Consider the following 15,718-nt stretch of genomic DNA (forward strand, 5'->3'; position numbering starts at 1 on the left):
TTAGTGCGTGCCGAATAGAGTACGAGACTAGTACTTATAAGACAACGCTGAGTTCAGTGTCATTCCATTGAAAAAATACATGTTTTAGTGCGTGCCGAATAGAGTACGAGACTAGTACTTGTAAGACAAGGCTGAGTTCAGTGTCATTTCATTGAAAAAATACATGTTTTAGTGCGTTCCGAATAGAGTACGAGACTAGTGCTTATAAGACAAGGCTTGGTTCAGTGTCATTTCATTGAAAAAATACATGTTTTAGTGCGTTCCGAATAGAGTACGAGACTAGTACTTATAAGACAACGGCTGAGTTCAGTGTCATTTCATTGAAAAAATACATGTTTTAGTGCGTTCCGAATAGAGTACGAGACTAGTACTTATAAGACAACGGCTGAGTTCAGTGTCATTTCATTGAGAAAATACCTGTTTTAGTGCGTGCCGAATAGAGTACGAGACTAGTACTTATAAGACAAGGCTGAGTTCAGTGTCATTCCATTGAAAAAATACATGTTTTAGTGCGTGCCGAATAGAGTACGAGACTAGTACTTATAAGGCAAGGCTGAGTTCAGTGTCATTTCACTGAAAAAATACATGTTTTAGTGCGTGCCGAATAGAGTACGAGACTAGTACTTATAAGACAAGGCTGAGTTCAGTGTCATTTCATTGAAAAAATACATGTTCTAGTACGTGCCGAATAGAGTACGAGACTAGTACTTATAAGACAACGGCTGAGTTCAGTGTCATTTCATTGAAAAAATACCTGTTTTAGTGCGTGCTGAATAGAGTACGAGACTAGTGCTTATAAGACAAGGCTTGGTTCAGTGCCATTTCATTGAAAAAATACATGTTTTAGTGCGTTCCGAATAGAGTACGAGACTAGTGCTTATAAGACAAGGCTTGGTTCAGTGTCATTTCATTGAAAAAATACATGTTTTAGTGCGTTCCTAATAGAGTACGAGACTAGTACTTATAAGACAACGGCTGAGTTCAGTGTCATTTCATTGAAAAAATACGTGTTTTAGTACGTGCCGAATAGAGTACGAGACTAGTACTTATAAGACAACGGCTGAGTTCAGTGTCATTCCATTGAAAAAATACATGTTTTAGTGCGTGCCGAATAGAGTACGAGACTAGTACTTATAAGGCAAGGCTGAGTTCAGTGTCATTTCATTGAAAAAATACATGTTTTAGTGCGTGCCGAATAGAGTACGAGACTAGTACTTATAAGACAAGGCTGAGTTCAGTGTCATTTCATTGAAAAAATACATGTTTTAGTGCGTGCCGAATAGAGTACGAGACTAGTACTTATAAGACAAGGCTGAGTTCAGTGTCATTTCATTGAAAAAATACATGTTCTAGTGCGTGCCGAATAGAGTACGAGACTAGTACTTATAAGACAAGGCTGAGTTCAGTGTCATTTCATTGAAAAAATGCATGTTTTAGTGCGTGCCGAATAGAGTACGAGACTAGTACTTATAAGACAAGGCTGAGTTCAGTGTCATTTCATTGAAAAAATACATGTTTTAGTGCGTTCCGAATAGAGTACGAGACTAGTACTTATAAGACAAGGCTGAGTTCAGTGTCATTTCATTGAAAAAATACGTGTTTTAGTACGTGCCGAATAGAGTACGAGACTAGTACTTATAAGACAACGGCTGAGTTCAGTGTCATTTCATTGAAAAAATACATGTTTTATTGCGTACCGAATAGAGTACGAGACTAGTACTTATAAGACAACGGCTGAGTTTAGTGTCATTTCATTGAAAAAATACATGTTTTATTGCGTACCGAATAGAGTACGAGACTAGTACTTATAAGACAAGGCTGAGTTCAGTGTCATTTCATTGAAAAAATACATGTTCTAGTACGTGCCGAATAGAGTACGAGACTAGTACTTATAAGACAAGGCTGAGTTCAGTGTCATTTCATTCAAAAAATACATGTTTTAGTGCGTGCCGAATAGAGTACGAGACTAGTACTTATAAGACAACGGCTGAGTTCAGTGTCATTTAATTGAAAAAATACATGTTCTAGTACGTGCCGAATAGACTACGAGACTAGTACTTATAAGACAACGGCCTAGTTCAGTGTCATTTCATTGAAAAAATACATGTTTTATTGCGTTCCGAATAGAGTACGAGACTAGTACTTATAAGACAACGGCTGAGTTCAGTGTCATTTCATTGAAAAAATACGTGTTTTAGTGCGTTCCGAATAGAGTACGAGACTAGTACTTATAAGACAACGCCTGAGTTCAGTGTCATTTCATTGAAAAAATACATGTTTTAGTACGTGCCGAATAGAGTACGAGACTACTACTTATAAGACAAGGCTGAGTTCAGTGTCATTTCATTGAAAAAATACATGTTTTAGTGCGTTCCGAATAGAGTACGAGACTAGTACTTATAAGACAAGGCTGAGTTCAGTGTCATTTCATTGAAAAAATACATGTTTTAGTGCGTGTCGAATAGAGTACGAGACTAGTACTTATAAGACAACGGCTGAGTTCAGTGAAATTTCATTGAAAAAATACAGTTTTTAGTGCGTGCTGAATAGAGTACGAGACTAGTGCTTATAAGACAAGGCTCAGTTCAGTGTCATTTTATTGAAAAAATACATGTTTTAGTGCGTTCCGAATAGAGTACGAGACTAGTACTTATAAGACAACGGCTGAGTTCAGTGAAATTTCATTGAAAAAATATAGTGTTTAGTGCGTGCTGAATAGAGTACGAGACTAGTGCTTATAAGACAAGGCTTGGTTCAGTGTCATTTCATTGAAATAATACATGTTTTAGTGCGTTCCGAATAGAGTACGAGACTAGTACTTATAAGACAACGGCTGAGTTCAGTGTCATTTCATTGAAAAAATACGTGTCTTAGTACGTGCCGAATAGAGTACGAGACTAGTACTTATAAGACAACGGCTGAGTTCAGTGTCATTTCATTGAAAAAATACATGTTTTAGTGCGTTCCGAATAGAGTACGAGACTAGTACTTATAAGACAACGGCTGAGTTCAGTGTCATTTCATTGAAAAAATACATGTTTTAGTGCGTTCCGAATAGAGTACGAGACTAGTACTTATAAGACAACGGCTGAGTTCAGTGTCATTTCATTGAAAAAATACATGTTTTAGTGCGTTCCGAATAGAGTACGAGACTAGTACTTATAAGACAACGGCTGAGTTCAGTGTCATTTCATTGAAAAAATACATGTTTTAGTGCGTTCCAAATAGAGTACGAGACTAGTACTTATAAGACAACGGCTGAGTTCAGTGTCATTTCATTGAAAAAATACATGTTTTAGTGCGTTCCGAATAGAGTACGAGACTAGTACTTATAAGACAACGGCTGAGTTCAGTGTCATTTCATTGAAAAAATACATGTTTTAGTGCGTTCCGAATAGAGTACGAGACTAGTACTTATAAGACAACGGCTGAGTTCAGTGTCATTTCATTGAAAAAATACGTGTCTTAGTACGTGCCGAATAGAGTACGAGACTAGTACTTATAAGACAACGGCTGAGTTCAGTGTCATTTCATTGAAAAAATACATGTTTTAGTGCGTTCCGAATAGAGTACGAGACTAGTACTTATAAGACAACGGCTGAGTTCAGTGTCATTTCATTGAAAAAATACATGTTTTAGTGCGTTCCGAATAGAGTACGAGACTAGTACTTATAAGACAACGGCTGAGTTCAGTGTCATTTCATTGAAAAAATACGTGTCTTAGTACGTGCCGAATAGAGTACGAGACTAGTACTTATAAGACAACGGCTGAGTTCAGTGTCATTTCATTGAAAAAATACATGTTTTAGTGCGTTCCGAATAGAGTACGAGACTAGTACTTATAAGACAACGGCTGAGTTCAGTGTCATTTCATTGAAAAAATACATGTTTTAGTGCGTTCCGAATAGAGTACGAGACTAGTACTTATAAGACAACGGCTGAGTTCAGTGTCATTTCATTGAAAAAATACATGTTTTAGTGCGTTCCGAATAGAGTACGAGACTAGTACTTATAAGACAACGGCTGAGTTCAGTGTCATTTCATTGAAAAAATACATGTTTTAGTGCGTTCCAAATAGAGTACGAGACTAGTACTTATAAGACAACGGCTGAGTTCAGTGTCATTTCATTGAAAAAATACATGTTTTAGTGCGTTCCGAATAGAGTACGAGACTAGTACTTATAAGACAACGGCTGAGTTCAGTGTCATTTCATTGAAAAAATACATGTTTTAGTGCGTTCCGAATAGAGTACGAGACTAGTACTTATAAGACAACGGCTGAGTTCAGTGTCATTTCATTGAAAAAATACATGTTTTAGTGCGTTCCAAATAGAGTACGAGACTAGTACTTATAAGACAACGGCTGAGTTCAGTGTAATTTCATTGAAAAAATACATGTTTTAGTGCGTTCCGAATAGAGTACGAGACTAGTACTTATAAGACAAGGCTGAGTTTAGTGTCATTTCATTGAAAAAATACGTGTTTTAGTACGTGCCGAATAGAGTACGAGACTAGTACTTATAAGACAACGGCTGAGTTTAGTGTAATTTCATTGAAAAAATACATGTTTTAGTGCGTTCCGAATAGAGTACGAGACTAGTACTTATAAGACAAGGCTGAGTTCAGTGTCATTTCATTGAAAAAATACATGTTCTAGTACGTGCCGAATAGACTACGAGACTAGTACTTATAAGACAAGGCTGAGTTCAGTGTCATTTCATTGAAAAAATACATGTTTTATTGCGTTCCGAATAGAGTACGAGACTAGTACTTATAAGACAACGGCTGAGTTCAGTGTCATTTCATTGAAAAAATACGTGTTTTAGTGCGTTCCGAATAGAGTACGAGACTAGTACTTATAAGACAACGCCTGAGTTCAGTGTCATTTCATTGAAAAAATACCTGTTTTAGTGCGTGCCGAATAGAGTACGAGACTAGTACTTATAAGACAAGGCTGAGTTCAGTGTCATTCCATTGAAAAAATACATGTTTTAGTGCGTGCCGAATAGAGTACGAGACTAGTACTTATAAGGCAAGGCTGAGTTCAGTGTCATTTCATTGAAAAAATACATGTTTTAGTGCGTGCCGAATAGAGTACGAGACTAGTACTTATAAGACAAGGCTGAGTTCAGTGTCATTTCATTGAAAAAATACATGTTCTAGTACGTGCCGAATAGAGTACGAGACTAGTACTTATAAGACAAGGCTGAGTTCAGTGTCATTTCATTGAAAAAATGCATGTTTTAGTGCGTGCCGAATAGAGTACGAGACTAGTACTTATAAGACAAGGCTGAGTTCAGTGTCATTTCATTGAAAAAATACATGTTTTAGTGCGTTCCGAATAGAGTACGAGACTAGTACTTATAAGACAAGGCTGAGTTCAGTGTCATTTCATTGAAAAAATACGTGTTTTAGTGCGTGCCGAATAGAGTACGAGACTAGTACTTATAAGACAACGGCTGAGTTCAGTGTCATTTCATTGAAAAAATACATGTTTTATTGCGTACCGAATAGAGTACGAGACTAGTACTTATAAGACAACGGCTGAGTTCAGTGTCATTTCATTGAAAAAATACATGTTTTATTGCGTACCGAATAGAGTACGAGACTAGTACTTATAAGACAACGGCTGAGTTCAGTGTCATTTCATTGAAAAAATACATGTTCTAGTACGTGCCGAATAGAGTACGAGACTAGTACTTATAAGACAAGGCTGAGTTCAGTGTCATTTCATTCAAAAAATACATGTTTTAGTGCGTGCCGAATAGAGTACGAGACTAGTACTTATAAGACAACGGCTGAGTTCAGTGTCATTTAATTGAAAAAATACATGTTCTAGTACGTGCCGAATAGACTACGAGACTAGTACTTATAAGACAACGGCTTAGTTCAGTGTCATTTCATTGAAAAAATACATGTTTTATTGCGTTCCGAATAGAGTACGAGACTAGTACTTATAAGACAACGGCTGAGTTCAGTGTCATTTCATTGAAAAAATACGTGTTTTAGTGCGTTCCGAATAGAGTACGAGACTAGTACTTATAAGACAACGCCTGAGTTCAGTGTCATTTCATTGAAAAAATACATGTTTTAGTACGTGCCGAATAGAGTACGAGACTAGTACTTATAAGACAAGGCTGAGTTCAGTGTCATTTCATTGAAAAAATACATGTTTTAGTGCGTTCCGAATAGAGTACGAGACTAGTACTTATAAGACAAGGCTGAGTTCAGTGTCATTTCATTGAAAAAATACATGTTTTAGTGCGTGTCGAATAGAGTACGAGACTAGTACTTATAAGACAACGGCTGAGTTCAGTGAAATTTCATTGAAAAAATACAGTTTTTAGTGCGTGCTGAATAGAGTACGAGACTAGTGCTTAAAAGACAAGGCTCAGTTCAGTGTCATTTTATTGAAAAAATACATGTTTTAGTGCGTTCCGAATAGAGTACGAGACTAGTACTTATAAGACAACGGCTGAGTTCAGTGAAATTTCATTGAAAAAATATAGTGTTTAGTGCGTGCTGAATAGAGTACGAGACTAGTGCTTATAAGACAAGGCTTGGTTCAGTGTCATTTCATTGAAATAATACATGTTTTAGTGCGTTCCGAATAGAGTACGAGACTAGTACTTATAAGACAACGGCTGAGTTCAGTGTCATTTCATTGAAAAAATACGTGTCTTAGTACGTGCCGAATAGAGTACGAGACTAGTACTTATAAGACAACGGCTGAGTTCAGTGTCATTTCATTGAAAAAATACATGTTTTAGTGCGTTCCGAATAGAGTACGAGACTAGTACTTATAAGACAACGGCTGAGTTCAGTGTCATTTCATTGAAAAAATACATGTTTTAGTGCGTTCCGAATAGAGTACGAGACTAGTACTTATAAGACAACGGCTGAGTTCAGTGTCATTTCATTGAAAAAATACATGTTTTAGTGCGTTCCGAATAGAGTACGAGACTAGTACTTATAAGACAACGGCTGAGTTCAGTGTCATTTCATTGAAAAAATACATGTTTTAGTGCGTTCCAAATAGAGTACGAGACTAGTACTTATAAGACAACGGCTGAGTTCAGTGTCATTTCATTGAAAAAATACATGTTTTAGTGCGTTCCGAATAGAGTACGAGACTAGTACTTATAAGACAACGGCTGAGTTCAGTGTCATTTCATTGAAAAAATACATGTTTTAGTGCGTTCCGAATAGAGTACGAGACTAGTACTTATAAGACAACGGCTGAGTTCAGTGTCATTTCATTGAAAAAATACGTGTTTTAGTACGTGCCGAATAGAGTACGAGACTACTACTTATAAGACAAGGCTGAGTTTAGTGTAATTTCATTGAAAAAATACATGTTTTAGTGCGTTCCGAATAGAGTACGAGACTAGTACTTATAAGACAAGGCTGAGTTTAGTGTCATTTCATTGAAAAAATACGTGTTTTAGTACGTGCCGAATAGAGTACGAGACTAGTACTTATAAGACAACGGCTGAGTTTAGTGTAATTTCATTGAAAAAATACATGTTTTAGTGCGTTCCGAATAGAGTACGAGAGTAGTACTTATAAGACAACGGCTGAGTTCAGTGTCATTTCATTGAAAAAATACATGTTTTAGTGCGTGCCGAATAGAGTACGAGACTAGTACTTATAAGACAAGGCTGAGTTCAGTGTCATTTCATTGAAAAAATACATGTTCTAGTACGTGCCGAATAGACTACGAGACTAGTACTTATAAGACAACGGCTTAGTTCAGTGTCATTTCATTGAAAAAATACATGTTTTATTGCGTTCCGAATAGAGTACGAGACTAGTACTTATAAGACAACGGCTGAGTTCAGTGTCATTTCATTGAAAAAATACGTGTTTTAGTGCGTTCCGAATAGAGTACGAGACTAGTACTTATAAGACAACGCCTGAGTTCAGTGTCATTTCATTGAAAAAATACATGTTTTAGTACGTGCCGAATAGAGTACGAGACTAGTACTTATAAGACAAGGCTGAGTTCAGTGTCATTTCATTGAAAAAATACATGTTTTAGTGCGTTCCGAATAGAGTACGAGACTAGTACTTATAAGACAAGGCTGAGTTCAGTGTCATTTCATTGAAAAAATACATGTTTTAGTGCGTGTCGAATAGAGTACGAGACTAGTACTTATAAGACAACGGCTGAGTTCAGTGAAATTTCATTGAAAAAATACAGTTTTTAGTGCGTGCTGAATAGAGTACGAGACTAGTGCTTATAAGACAAGGCTCAGTTCAGTGTCATTTTATTGAAAAAATACATGTTTTAGTGCGTTCCGAATAGAGTACGAGACTAGTACTTATAAGACAACGGCTGAGTTCAGTGAAATTTCATTGAAAAAATATAGTGTTTAGTGCGTGCTGAATAGAGTACGAGACTAGTGCTTATAAGACAAGGCTTGGTTCAGTGTCATTTCATTGAAATAATACATGTTTTAGTGCGTTCCGAATAGAGTACGAGACTAGTACTTATAAGACAACGGCTGAGTTCAGTGTCATTTCATTGAAAAAATACGTGTCTTAGTACGTGCCGAATAGAGTACGAGACTAGTACTTATAAGACAACGGCTGAGTTCAGTGTCATTTCATTGAAAAAATACATGTTTTAGTGCGTTCCGAATAGAGTACGAGACTAGTACTTATAAGACAACGGCTGAGTTCAGTGTCATTTCATTGAAAAAATACATGTTTTAGTGCGTTCCGAATAGAGTACGAGACTAGTACTTATAAGACAACGGCTGAGTTCAGTGTCATTTCATTGAAAAAATACATGTTTTAGTGCGTTCCGAATAGAGTACGAGACTAGTACTTATAAGACAACGGCTGAGTTCAGTGTCATTTCATTGAAAAAATACATGTTTTAGTGCGTTCCAAATAGAGTACGAGACTAGTACTTATAAGACAACGGCTGAGTTCAGTGTCATTTCATTGAAAAAATACATGTTTTAGTGCGTTCCGAATAGAGTACGAGACTAGTACTTATAAGACAACGGCTAAGTTCAGTGTCATTTCATTGAAAAAATACATGTTTTAGTGCGTTCCGAATAGAGTACGAGACTAGTACTTATAAGACAACGGCTGAGTTCAGTGTCATTTCATTGAAAAAATACGTGTTTTAGTACGTGCCGAATAGAGTACGAGACTACTACTTATAAGACAAGGCTGAGTTTAGTGTAATTTCATTGAAAAAATACATGTTTTAGTGCGTTCCGAATAGAGTACGAGACTAGTACTTATAAGACAAGGCTGAGTTTAGTGTCATTTCATTGAAAAAATACGTGTTTTAGTACGTGCCGAATAGAGTACGAGACTAGTACTTATAAGACAACGGCTGAGTTTAGTGTAATTTCATTGAAAAAATACATGTTTTAGTGCGTTCCGAATAGAGTACGAGAGTAGTACTTATAAGACAACGGCTGAGTTCAGTGTCATTTCATTGAAAAAATACATGTTTTAGTGCGTGCCGAATAGAGTACGAGACTAGTACTTATAAGACAAGGCTGAGTTCAGTGTCATTTCATTGAAAAAATACATGTTCTAGTACGTGCCGAATAGACTACGAGACTAGTACTTATAAGACAACGGCTTAGTTCAGTGTCATTTCATTGAAAAAATACATGTTTTATTGCGTTCCGAATAGAGTACGAGACTAGTACTTATAAGACAACGGCTGAGTTCAGTGTCATTTCATTGAAAAAATACGTGTTTTAGTGCGTTCCGAATAGAGTACGAGACTAGTACTTATAAGACAACGCCTGAGTTCAGTGTCATTTCATTGAAAAAATACATGTTTTAGTACGTGCCGAATAGAGTACGAGACTAGTACTTATAAGACAAGGCTGAGTTCAGTGTCATTTCATTGAAAAAATACATGTTTTAGTGCGTTCCGAATAGAGTACGAGACTAGTACTTATAAGACAAGGCTGAGTTCAGTGTCATTTCATTGAAAAAATACATGTTTTAGTGCGTGTCGAATAGAGTACGAGACTAGTACTTATAAGACAACGGCTGAGTTCAGTGAAATTTCATTGAAAAAATACAGTTTTTAGTGCGTGCTGAATAGAGTACGAGACTAGTGCTTATAAGACAAGGCTCAGTTCAGTGTCATTTTATTGAAAAAATACATGTTTTAGTGCGTTCCGAATAGAGTACGAGACTAGTACTTATAAGACAACGGCTGAGTTCAGTGAAATTTCATTGAAAAAATATAGTGTTTAGTGCGTGCTGAATAGAGTACGAGACTAGTGCTTATAAGACAAGGCTTGGTTCAGTGTCATTTCATTGAAAAAATACATGTTTTAGTGCGTTCCGAATAGAGTACGAGACTAGTACTTATAAGACAACGGCTGAGTTCAGTGTCATTTCATTGAAAAAATACGTGTCTTAGTACGTGCCGAATAGAGTACGAGACTAGTACTTATAAGACAACGGCTGAGTTCAGTGTCATTTCATTGAAAAAATACATGTTTTAGTGCGTTCCGAATAGAGTACGAGACTAGTACTTATAAGACAACGGCTGAGTTCAGTGTCATTTCATTGAAAAAATACATGTTTTAGTGCGTTCCGAATAGAGTACGAGACTAGTACTTATAAGACAACGGCTGAGTTCAGTGTCATTTCATTGAAAAAATACATGTTTTAGTGCGTTCCGAATAGAGTACGAGACTAGTACTTATAAGACAACGGCTGAGTTCAGTGTCATTTCATTGAAAAAATACATGTTTTAGTGCGTTCCAAATAGAGTACGAGACTAGTACTTATAAGACAACGGCTGAGTTCAGTGTCATTTCATTGAAAAAATACATGTTTTAGTGCGTTCCGAATAGAGTACGAGACTAGTACTTATAAGACAACGGCTGAGTTCAGTGTCATTTCATTGAAAAAATACATGTTTTAGTGCGTTCCGAATAGAGTACGAGACTAGTACTTATAAGACAACGGCTGAGTTCAGTGTCATTTCATTGAAAAAATACGTGTTTTAGTACGTGCCGAATAGAGTACGAGACTAGTACTTATAAGACAAGGCTGAGTTTAGTGTAATTTCATTGAAAAAATACATGTTTTAGTGCGTTCCGAATAGAGTACGAGACTAGTACTTATAAGACAAGGCTGAGTTTAGTGTCATTTCATTGAAAAAATACGTGTTTTAGTACGTGCCGAATAGAGTACGAGACTAGTACTTATAAGACAAGGCTGAGTTTAGTGTAATTTCATTGAAAAAATACATGTTTTAGTGCGTGTCGAATAGAGTACGAGAGTAGTACTTATAAGACAACGGCTGAGTTCAGTGTCATTTCATTGAAAAAATACATGTTTTAGAACCTTCCGAATAGAGTACGAGACTAGTACTTATAAGACAACGGCTGAGTTCAGTGTCATTTCATTGAAAAAATACATGTTTTAGTGCGTGCTGAATAGAGTACGAGACTAGTGCTTATAAGACAAGGCTTCGTTCAGTGCCATTTCATTGAAAAAATACATGTTTTAGTGCGTTCCGAATAGAGTACGAGACTAGTACTTGTAAGACAACGGCTGAGTTCAGTGTCATTTCATTGAAAAAAATACATGTTTTAGTACGTGCCGAATAGAGTACGAGACTAGTACTTATAAGACAAGGCTGAGTTCAGTGTCATTTCATTGAAAAAATACATGTTTTAGTGCGTTACGAATAGAGTACGAGACTAGTACTTATAAGACAACGGCTGAGTTCAGTGTCATTTCATTGAAAAAATACATGTTTTAGTGCGTTCCGAATAGAGTACGAGACTAGTACTTATAAGACAACGGCTGAGTTCAGTGTCATTTCATTGAAAAAATACATGTTTTAGTGCGTTCCGAATAGAGTACGAGACTAGTACTTATAAGACAACGGCTGAGTTCAGTGTCATTTCATTGAAAAAATACATGTTTTAGTGCGTTCCGAATAGAGTACGAGACTAGTACTTATAAGACAACGGCTGAGTTCAGTGTCATTTCATTGAAAAAATACATGTTTTAGTGCGTTCCGAATAGAGTACGAGACTAGTACTTATAAGACAACGGCTGAGTTCAGTGTCATTTCATTGAAAAAATACATGTTTTAGTGCGTTCCGAATAGAGTACGAGACTAGTACTTATAAGACAACGGCTGAGTTCAGTGTCATTTCATTGAAAAAATACATGTTTTAGTGCGTTCCGAATAGAGTACGAGACTAGTACTTATAAGACAACGGCTGAGTTCAGTGTCATTTCATTGAAAAAATACATGTTTTAGTGCGTTCCGAATAGAGTACGAGACTAGTACTTATAAGACAACGGCTGAGTTCAGTGTCATTTCATTGAAAAAATACATGTTTTAGTGCGTTCCGAATAGAGTACGAGACTAGTACTTATAAGACAACGGCTGAGTTCAGTGTCATTTCATTGAAAAAATACATGTTTTAGTGCGTTCCGAATAGAGTACGAGACTAGTACTTATAAGACAACGGCTGAGTTCAGTGTCATTTCATTGAAAAAATACATGTTTTAGTGCGTTCCGAATAGAGTACGAGACTAGTACTTATAAGACAACGGCTGAGTTCAGTGTCATTTCATTGAAAAAATACATGTTTTAGTGCGTTCCGAATAGAGTACGAGACTAGTACTTATAAGACAACGGCTGAGTTCAGTGTCATTTCATTGAAAAAATACATGTTTTAGTGCGTTCCGAATAGAGTACGAGACTAGTACTTATAAGACAACGGCTGAGTTCAGTGTCATTTCATTGAAAAAATACGTGTTTTATTACGTGCCGAATAGAGTACGAGACTAGTACTTATAAGACAAGGCTGAGTTTAGTGTAATTTCATTGAAAAAATACATGTTTTAGTGCGTTCCGAATAGAGTACGAGACTAGTACTTATAAGACAAGGCTGAGTTCAGTGTCATTTCATTGAAAAAATACGTGTTTTAGTACGTGCCGAATAGAGTACGAGACTAGTACTTATAAGACAACGGCTGAGTTCAGTGTCATTTCATTGAAAAAATACATGTTTTAGAACCTTCCGAATAGAGTACGAGACTAGTACTTATAAGACAACGGCTGAGTTCAGTGTCATTTCATTGAAAAAATACATGTTTTAGTGCGTGCTGAATAGAGTACGAGACTAGTGCTTATAAGACAAGGCTTCGTTCAGTGCCATTTCATTGAAAAAATACATGTTTTAGTGCGTTCCGAATAGAGTACGAGACTAGTACTTGTAAGACAACGGCTGAGTTCAGTGTCATTTCATTGAAAAAAATACATGTTTTAGTACGTGCCGAATAGAGTACGAGACTAGTACTTATAAGACAAGGCTGAGTTCAGTGTCATTTCATTGAAAAAATACATGTTTTAGTGCGTTCCGAATAGAGTACGAGACTAGTACTTATAAGACAACGGCTGAGTTCAGTGTCATTTCATTGAAAAAATACATGTTTTAGTGCGTTCCGAATAGAGTACGAGACTAGTACTTATAAGACAACGGCTGAGTTCAGTGTCATTTCATTGAAAAAATACATGTTTTAGTGCGTTCCGAATAGAGTACGAGACTAGTACTTATAAGACAACGGCTGAGTTCAGTGTCATTTCATTGAAAAAATACGTGTTTTAGTACGTGCCGAATAGAGTACGAGACTAGTACTTATAAGACAACGGCTGAGTTCAGTGTCATTTCATTGAAAAAATACATGTTTTAGTGCGTTCCGAATAGAGTACGAGACTAGTACTTATAAGACAACGGCTGAGTTCAGTGTCATTTCATTGAAAAAATACATGTTTTAGTGCCTTCCGAATAGAGTACGAGACTAGTACTTATAAGACAACGGCTGAGTTCAGTGTCATTTCATTGAAAAAATACCTGTTTTAGTGCGTGCTGAATAGAGTACGAGACTAGTGCTTATAAGACAAGGCTTGGTTCAGTGCCATTTCATTGAAAAAATACATGTTTTAGTGCGTTCCGAATAGAGTACGAGACTAGTACTTGTAAGACAACGGCTGAGTTCAGTGTCATTTCATTGAAAAAAATACATGTTTTAGTACGTGCCGAATAGAGTACGAGACTAGTACTTATAAGACAAGGCTGAGTTCAGTGTCATTTCATTGAAAAAATACATGTTTTAGTGCGTTCCGAATAGAGTACGAGACTAGTGCTTATAAGACAAGGCTTGGTTCAGTGTCATTTCATTGAAAAAATACATGTTTTAGTGCGTTCCGAATAGAGTACGAGACTAGTACTTATAAGACAACGGCTGAGTTCAGTGTCATTTCATTGAAAAAATACGTGTTTTAGTACGTGCCGAATAGAGTACGACACTAGTACTTATAAGACAACGGCTGAGTTCAGTGTCATTTCATTGAAAAAATACATGTTTTAGTGCGTTCCGAATAGAGTACGAGACTAGTACTTATAAGACAACGGCTGAGTTCAGTGTCATTTCATTGAAAAAATACCTGTTTTAGTGCGTGCCGAATAGAGTACGAGACTAGTACTTATAAGACAAGGCTGAGTTCAGTGTCATTCCATTGAAAAAATACATGTTTTAGTGCGTTCCGAATAGAGTACGAGACTAGTACTTATAAGACAAGGCTGAGTTCAGTGTCATTTCATTGAAAAAATACATGTTTTAGTGCGTGCCGAATAGAGTACGAGACTAGTACTTATAAGACAAGGCTGAGTTCAGTGTCATTTCATTGAAAAAATACATGTTCTAGTACGTGCCGAATAGAGTACGAGACTAGTACTTATAAGACAACGGCTGAGTTCAGTGTCATTTCATTGAAAAAATGCATGTTTTAGTGCGTGCCGAATAGAGTACGAGACTAGTACTTATAAGACAAGGCTGAGTTCAGTGTCATTTCATTGAAAAAATACATGTTTTAGTGCGTTCCGAATAGAGTACGAGACTAGTACTTATAAGACAAGGCTGAGTTCAGTGTCATTTCATTGAAAAAATACGTGTTTTAGTACGTGCCGAATAGAGTACGAGACTAGTACTTATAAGACAACGGCTGAGTTCAGTGTCATTTCATTGAAAAAATACATGTTTTATTGCGTACCGAATAGAGTAAGAGACTAGTACTTATAAGACAACGGCTGAGTTCAGTGTCATTTCATTGAAAAAATACGTGTTTTAGTACGTGCCGAATAGAGTACGAGACTAGTACTTATAAGACAACGGCTGAGTTCAGTGAAATTTCATTGAAAAAATACAGTTTTTAGTGCGTGCTGAATAGAGTACGAGACTAGTGCTTATAAGACAAGGCTCAGTTCAGTGTCATTTTATTGAAAAAATACATGTTTTAGTGCGTTCCGAATAGAGTACGAGACTAGTACTTATAAGACAAGGCTGAGTTCAGTGTCATTTCATTGAAAAAATACGTGTTTTAGTACGTGCCGAATAGAGTACGAGACTAGTACTTATAAGACAACGGCTGAGTTCAGTGAAATTTCATTGAAAAAATACAGTTTTTAGTGCGTGCTGAATAGAGTACGAGACTAGTGCTTATAAGACAAGGCTCAGTTCAGTGTCATTTTATTGAAAAAATACATGTTTTAGTGCGTTCCGAATAGAGTACGAGACTAGTACTTATAAGACAACGGCTGAGTTCAGTGAAATTTCATTGAAAAAATATAGTGTTTAGTGCGTGCTGAATAGAGTACGAGACTAGTGCTTATAAGACAAGGCTTGGTTCAGT

This window comes from Orbicella faveolata, unplaced genomic scaffold (assembly GCF_042242905.1).
Source record: "Orbicella faveolata isolate gen_17 unplaced genomic scaffold, um_ofav_v1 contig_14, whole genome shotgun sequence".
In the NCBI taxonomy this organism is placed as follows: Eukaryota; Metazoa; Cnidaria; class Anthozoa; order Scleractinia; family Merulinidae; genus Orbicella; species Orbicella faveolata.